Raw genomic sequence first — 7951 nt, forward strand, 5'->3', positions numbered from 1 at the left:
GCGAAAGTCTGCTCTGATAGGAAATTATCTGATTAAATAGTGAACAAAACTCTAAAAACTAAACATTCATTTTAACCCACTTTATAAGCACTTTATTCCATATTTGTTTTAATTAAATGTGCAAACTATTTTTTGTTTTTTTTTGTTAGTTTTTGTTGAGGCAGCTTTCGGCGTTTCTATAAATATAAATCTCCACGCAGCAGTTAATATTAGTTCGTTAGGTTTGAAGCTCGTTGGACGGCCTTCGCATACGAGCAGTCGTGGCCGAGCGGTTAAGGCGTCTGACTAGAAATCAGATTCCCTCTGGGAGCGTAGGTTCGAATCCTACCGACTGCGTTATTCGCGGGGAGCATTGATCCTGATCTGATCTCTCCTGGATTTTCTTTTTTTTTCATATTCTTCTGCCTGTTTGCTGCCCTTCAATGAAATATATATGTACCTTTTGCACCTCTTGTTTTTTTCCATTTTCCATCACCTTTTCTTCCATTTGTAACTATTCTTTCACTTCTTGCAGAACTTTCTCCACACATTTTCAGCTCTGCCTTTTTCTCCCACTCAAAAATTTTCTTTTTGCTAAATCCTCTTCCTTTCGTAGTTTTCTTTCTTATTTCTTTTCACGCCCTTTTGCAACGTCTTCATCTTTATTTTTTTTATTTTATTTTTTGTATTTTTTTGTTATCACGCTTGTTAATGTCATTCGGCGACGTTCCGCCTCCCTGACTCTGTCTTTGCCACCGTCTCTGTCTCTGTCTCCGTCATCGTCACCGTCTGTGTGCCCGTCTGTGTCTCTGCCCCTTTGGGTTCGTCCTTTGCCTCGCCTTATTAGCCGCCATTAACACTTTTGCATGACCCCCCCGCCACCCGCCCTGCGGCAGACAGTGGGAACAACAAAAATGAAGTTGTCTTTTGGTTGAAAGCAGAAAGTGGCAAGTGGCGGCAGTAGGGATGGGGATGGGGATGGGGACGGGGATGGGTTTCGTGTTTCGTCGCCTCATTTCGCTTGCAGCATTTTGGGGCAGCACCTTCATCTTGGGCAGCACCCTCTCCCCTCTGCCGCTTACTTATATGCCTCTTGTTGTTGCTGTTTGATTTCGGGCATCCTCTCCTTTGCGACTTTCTTTGTCTGCTGCTTGTTGCTGGCTAATTAAAAAGCATCTTCCCTTTGGGGGGTAGACACGAGTAGCGGCTCCCTGGGAGTCTGGGCTATGAATCAGGCAAAGCTAAGGGCGAGATCAATGGAAATCAACATTCCGCTTATGACCCTGTCCGGCCACACGATTGCTTTAAGAACGGATCCAAAAGGTAGACTTTATTCGTTCCAACATTCCCGGAATATCTTCTATTCGTGTTCCATGTCTTATCCACTGAAATATATCTTTTATCCATCCATCGAGCCATCCAAAAACGAACAATGACAGGACACGGCGTAGCATTAACAAAACATTTTTTTGAGGACCACCCGAGAGGCGGGACAATGAAGTCCGAGAGAGAGAGGCTGGCGGGCGGGGGGGCAGGCAAATAGTACAAATTTATTTTTCTATATAAATTGTAATTTGTTGTTGCTGATTGTAATCTCTGGAGAGCGGGTGGTGGGGCGGTTGTGGTCTATCTTCAATGCCGCCGTCGCTTTCAATTCGATGAACGATCGTCGATTGGCGCCAGGCAGAACCAGAGGAATATTCCAACACCGTGGAAGTCGAAACATTTAATACACTGCAGATCGTAAAGCTTTTAAGGGACAAAAATGAAACGTGAAAGGGTGTTTGAGTGCTTAAAAAGAGCATCATTAATATGGTAAGTGATTGATTGATAAATGATTGTTCAAGGAAAATAAAGATCAATAAAGATGATACATCGCATGTCCTTTAAGGATAAACTTTAAGGCTCTTATCAATCATTGCTCTTATCATTGTATTCAACTTTTTCTTCTATATTCTGTTGCAGTGCTATTTGTATTTATTGACAACCAAAATACCACTAAATACTAAAAAGACCAAAAAACACCAAAAATGCTGAGCAAACTAAAGGTATTCCAAAAAAAATACTAACAAAATTCAAAATTGTACATATGTTCAAAATTTGTAATACCCATCGCATAAAGAGGGTGTTGCAACAACCGAACGAACAGTAGCAACTTGCAACATTGCCATTGAGTACAATTAATTGAACACCAACAACAAATCGATTGCGCGAACAACAAAAACAACAACGGGACAAGAACAACATGACACATTCTGTTGTTCCACATGCCGCCGATGCCGCAGGGCAACCAAAACCAGATGAAGATGAAGACGACAAAAAGGAGCCACAACAGCGGCAGCAGCAACAAGCTACCTGCAACATGTTGCCAGTGCAGGTAAAAATGTTGCCTTTTGTTATTTGCCGACATCCAACCACAACTGGCTCTGGCTGGCTGGCTGGCTGGCTGCCTACATGCCCCATCCGCCTGCCACTCCATTAATAAGCCAAAAGACCAAGAGGCAGACCCACACTTATTGAGTGTCTAATTAGCGTCAACATGGCTCCTAGCAACATGCTGCTGACAACTGAAAGAGCCCACAAAGCGAGTGAAAGACTTGCCACAGACCAAGACCAAGACACAGACACAGACCCCTACCACTCCCACTCCCAGTCCCAGTCCCAGTCCCACTACCAATAATAAAACAAAAGAAAATACAAAAAATCACTTAGAAAGAATCGTACATGTTGGAAAACTTTCACTTGACGCTAAACAAATATCGACGACAGGGCCTGCCCGGGATGGGGTGCGGCGGAAAACTGCCTGTCAGGTGTCCTCAAACGAAATCAATTTGCCAAATGACACAAGCAATGAGTCCCAGCGAGACCCAGGACAGTGCCAGCTGCTTTAGAGTCAAGCGATTGATTGGGCAAAGGCATTTGGATACTCTTTGGATACCGGATACCAGGGAATGTTATGATTTTCCCCAGATGTTCGATATGCCAAAAAGGAACGTATGTATGTCTGTAATTTCAAAGCCTCGAAACTCTAAAGCTTAGAAAGAGACAAAGAAACCCTTGAGAATGCAATAATGGCAAGCGATCTATACGCAATTGATCCGGGTTCTGCTAGGCCTCATCAATACCCACCCAATACCCAATACAATTCAAACTCGTCAAGCTCAAGACGAACCAAAAAATAATGCCAACAAAAGACTTTCTGCATCTTGTTTCTGTTTCTGGGAAGGTGTTTATTTAAACCTCAAAAATTACTTAGTAAATTATGGGATACACTCGTTTGTACTGCTTAACAAGTAAACGATATTTGATATAGAAATTCATTCATAGAAATGGAGCTAGTACCCCACAGCCCATCCGTTTTAGACCCAATTAGGACCCACTTGGGACTGTACAGTGTGCAGTGCAAATTTGGTGTTTCAGTCTTATGAATGTCCAAATGAAACCGATATATATATCCCAACTATGGGTTTATATATCGCTTATAGAATAATATTTTCTTTTTCCCATGGTATTGCTTATAGGCCTATTGTATTATTTATTGACTCAACTTTTGTACAAGTTTTTGGCAGTTCTTCGTTTTTTGGGGTTCGGTGCCAGCTTTGACAGTCTTGTTGGCTCTATTCTAAATGTCGTTCCAGTTTGCGTTGGGCCCTGCCCGTGCCTCCCGCCTCCTGCCGACTGCCTCCCGCCTCCTGGCGCCTGGCTTGATTGACAGTTTTATTAAGAATATGTATGTGCGAGAGTATAAACTGCATAAATACGATACGAATATTTAGATATACATTTGTTGGGAGTACGAGAGACTGTATGGAACAAAATAACAATTTGTGCAGGTATGATGGACAGGCTTCTGGTGCTGGTGATGACATGGCATGCAAAGATAGTTGATGTATCTGCCAGATACATGTGCCATCATTTGCCAGGGGGGCTGTGTGGCAGAAAAGACAGACATGGAAAGAGGCAAAATTAATTAACACACTTGAGAAGTTTGGCACAAGCGTCGGCAATTAAAACTCATTAAATCAAGTTAAAAACTTTTGTCGCTTGATATCAAACTGCATCTCCATATCAGCTGAGGCAGAGGCAGAGGCAGAGGCAGAAGTGAAGCCTGGCCAAAGTTTGCGTAACCTTCCGTAATAAAGCCACTTAAGTGGGTCATAATGCAGACAAACATCCAGCGCGGGCCAAGAGCAACCGTTCAACGTTCAACGTTCCACGAACAACGGGCCAGAAGCGAGAGTCAAGAGGCAAGAGGCAACCGACTCCTCTCCAGCATATTTATGCTGAAAGCGAAATTGAAAACTTTTCCACCGATATATGGAGGCAGCCACACACATATCTATGTCTATATATAATATAATGTTTGCAAGTGTCTGAGTGCCACACACAACAAATAGAGCAAAATGCAAGAAAAAGGAGCAACTTTCACTCTCTCTCTCTCTCCACGACTGAAACTTGGGCTGTCTTATATGCATATATATATATATATATATATATATATATATATATATATATATATAAAGTGGATATCTGGGCAAACATTAAGCGCATAAAAATGGCATTAAATTGTGCGCAAAATAGCTGCAAATAAAATTGTACTTGCAACTTTTTGGGTTGCTGCCCGAATGTGCTCTGCTTCCCATCTTCTTGCCTTGGCTCAAAAGTGGCATGCCACACACTGCTATGTGGCATTCAAGAATGCTAATTTGCATCTCTAGATAGAGATATATGTTCTGGGGTTGAAAGATACAAATGATTCTTAAATAGAACTCGATATTCGATATTTTGTGCCCAATATCTCTGCCCTCCGCCCATACAGTAGCAACAATTAAATCCGCTCATTCACAGCCTCATTCGTTATTCATAATCATGATTCTTCAATTGACGTTATCGCCTTCATTGTTGTCGGAAAACTTCAAGTGTTTCCCCCCTCCCAGACGCTTTTCTTTGCGGCTTTCACAGATTCTTACCGCTGTAGTTTTTTGTGTTGTTGCTGGGACTTTTCTGTGACTTTCAACTTGCAGCTCAAACACTCACACACACACACACACACACTCATACTCATGCAAGATGGCGTCAAGTATTTATTGTGCTTCTCGCTCCACAGCCCCCCCTTCCCACCCTCGAAAGGAAAGTGAAAACTTTACGCCAGCGGAAAAGTCGCGAGTGAAAATTTAAACTCCACACAACAACAAAAATAAATGCAACAAATACTTAAGGAAAAGTTTGATTTAAACTTTTCTGGGATAACCTCTTAACTCCATTTTTATTCAAAATTTAAGGGATATAAAATTGTAAAAAATCCAAATAAAAAACCATAGGAATATAAATTTCGGTAGGCATTTTAATAGATATTTTTTACCAAAATTCTTAGAGATTTCTTTGAAGATCTTTTACGCAAATTTAAGAAAAACATTTTTGAAGTATATTATAATTGCGGTAGAATGTCTCTGAAAGTTTTAAATAAGTTTAAGTGATTTAAATGTATAAATTAAATTAAATTCAATAAATATAGTTGATATTAAATTGGTTCTAAAAATTGTTTAACTTTGAAATAATACTTTCTTTTTGTTGTTGCTTAAGTATGCAAATGTCCCACGATTATTAAATGGACAAGAATACCTACCTGTACCTTCAGCTGTTTGGACCCATGCCCTCTCCTCCCTCCCAGCACACCCCCGTGCACCCATTACTGTCTTCGATTAAAGGAACACCCCCTGGTCATGCTCCTCATGCAATTCTCTCGCTCTCGCTCCCTCTATTTTTCTTTTTATGTGTGCCTTTGGTCATTTTGCTTTTTTTTTTTGTATTTTGGGCTTAGGTCAAACAATTTTTTGGACAACCAGCAGAGGCCGAGGCAGCGCTGCCGTCCACCTGCAGCACCGGGTGGCCCCGATGGCACCGGGCCGACGGTTGGCGGGGGTTGCATTTTTAGGCTCCGCCCACAAGCGACGCTGCACTACGTTGTGATTGGCCAAAAACAATTGGCAGCAGCTGCAAAAAAAAAAAATACAAAAACATACAACAAAAAATTTTCCTTTTGCTTTGTTACTGCTTTTGTTGTTGCTTTTGTTTTGTGCTGCGTTCAAAGCAAAAACGAAACAAACAGCAGGAGCGACGGATGGACTACGGCGGAACGGGGGGGTTAGGGAGGGAGAGACAGCAAAAATCGCCCCTTTCGACAGCAAACGGCAGAGGCAGCGACAGCGACAGCGGCCGAAGCACCAGAGCCAGCAAAAGCATTGCACACAGTGCAGCAGCAGAATCAGCAACAGCAGCAGCAGCAGCGAGCTTTGAGCGCACGAGTGTGTGTGTGTGTGTGTGTGTATGTGCGTGTGTGAATGAGAGAGCTTCAGAGAGTGAGGGTGAGAGACCCATTGGGCAGCAGCAGCAGCAGCAGCGAAGCTGACGTTTCGTTTCGTTTTTGTTTTTGTTCGTTTTGCTGCGTTCTTCGGCTGCGTCGTTGCGTTCCTCGTCCCTTTTGCCGAAACTTTGCGACGCGCTTCGCTTTTGGTCACGTGCCCCAGTCACCGTTACTCTCGTCACAGTCACCGTTACTCGCCACACTCTCCCAGTTGCACAGTTAAAGTCACAGTCACAGTCACAGCTTGTGGCATGCATTGGCGCCGATAACTGCCATTTTTCTGCTATCCGACGACGACGATGGTGACGCCAGCCAGCTCTGCTGACGCAGACGTAGGCTGCGATGTCGCTGTTGTTGTAACTGTTGTTTGCCCTTGCCCTTCCCCGTTCCCCTCCCCCGCACTCAAGTACTAGCCTGCATCGAACGAAAGAAAGAAAGGGGCAAGAAGGGGGAATAGTTGGGTTAGTCATGGCAGTTGGCCAGATGAGAAGGGTACGGGTACTCGTGCAAAGGGGTTACTCAACTGGACTCTCATTTTACCTTTCTTTTGCAGGTCCTTTTTATACCTTTGGGGGTTCGGGCCATGTGTGTTAATTTTGTAATTGTTCCTATCTACAGTACAATATATTCTTTAATAGGAATTCTGCCATAGGTTGGCGGTATCTAATGGTATCTTTGAAAAGAATATTATAAGAATGTGCTACACATATGTATGTAAGCCTCCATCTTCAATGGGAATACTTCCAATAATTCTGGTAATAAAATACCAAGATATTGCATTAGGAACAAAATCCATTTCAATTTATCGTTCGATGTTTTGTGTGGCACTTCTATTGTCTTCTAGTCATTGCCTGAGTCGGTCCCAGAATCCAAGAACATTAAGCACAGTCTTTGGAAAATTTCTCAAACTAATGATAGACACTCTCCCTGATCTTGATATCACCAGATATGAATACAAGACGATACCTTCCCGAAGATGCTGACATAAATTACAAGCTAATCTCGCTGGAGGGGCACACCAATCAAAAACTCCTCTAGGTCCTGGCTCCACCTGAGAGTATCTCGATCGTCGTTCTGTGTGTGTTTCCCTGTAATGCTGTGCTTGGTTCGGTTATCTGCTTGCATTTGCCTGGCTGCTTCCTCTTCTCTCTGCCGTTTTCTTGCCATCATTTTTGAGCTTCTTTTCCCCCATCTACTATGTTACTTATTTAGTTTTATGTACGGTTTATTTTCCTCCTCTTTTCCTCTGTTTTTTTTTACGGCTGCTCAGTGCAAAATATTTTTGTTTGCTTGCCAAAAAATTTTGTCGATTTTTGTTGTCATTGTTGTTGGTGTATTTTTCTGATATTGTTGGTGTATTCGTTGGTGAGTTGTTCTTGGTGTTGGTATTGGTGTGTTGTTTGTAGCTTTGTCGCCGTCTCCAACGTCGTTTGTCCTCGTCCTCGTCCTCGTCGTCGTCGTCGTCGTCGTCATCGTCGTTCTCATTGTGTGTAAGTTTTTGCTGGCAAAGAGTCCTGCGAGGCTGACTGGGGTTATTCCATATACTCGTAGTTGTTGGTGTGGTTTTTGTTGCTGTTAGTTTTTAGTGTTATTGCTGTCGCGTTTGGC

At 42.7% G+C, this 7951-nt stretch overlaps 1 non-coding gene across 1 annotated transcript; it reads left to right on the plus strand.

Moving 5' to 3' along the window:
• Positions 1–254: 254 nt before the first annotated feature.
• Positions 255–336, plus strand: TRNAS-AGA (transfer RNA serine (anticodon AGA)). Its single transcript has one exon. It is a non-coding gene; the product is annotated as a tRNA-Ser (tRNA).
• Positions 337–7951: the final 7615 nt, after the last annotated feature.

Source organism: Drosophila pseudoobscura, chromosome X, assembly GCF_009870125.1.
Source record: "Drosophila pseudoobscura strain MV-25-SWS-2005 chromosome X, UCI_Dpse_MV25, whole genome shotgun sequence".
Lineage (NCBI taxonomy): Eukaryota > Metazoa > Arthropoda > Insecta > Diptera > Drosophilidae > Drosophila > Drosophila pseudoobscura.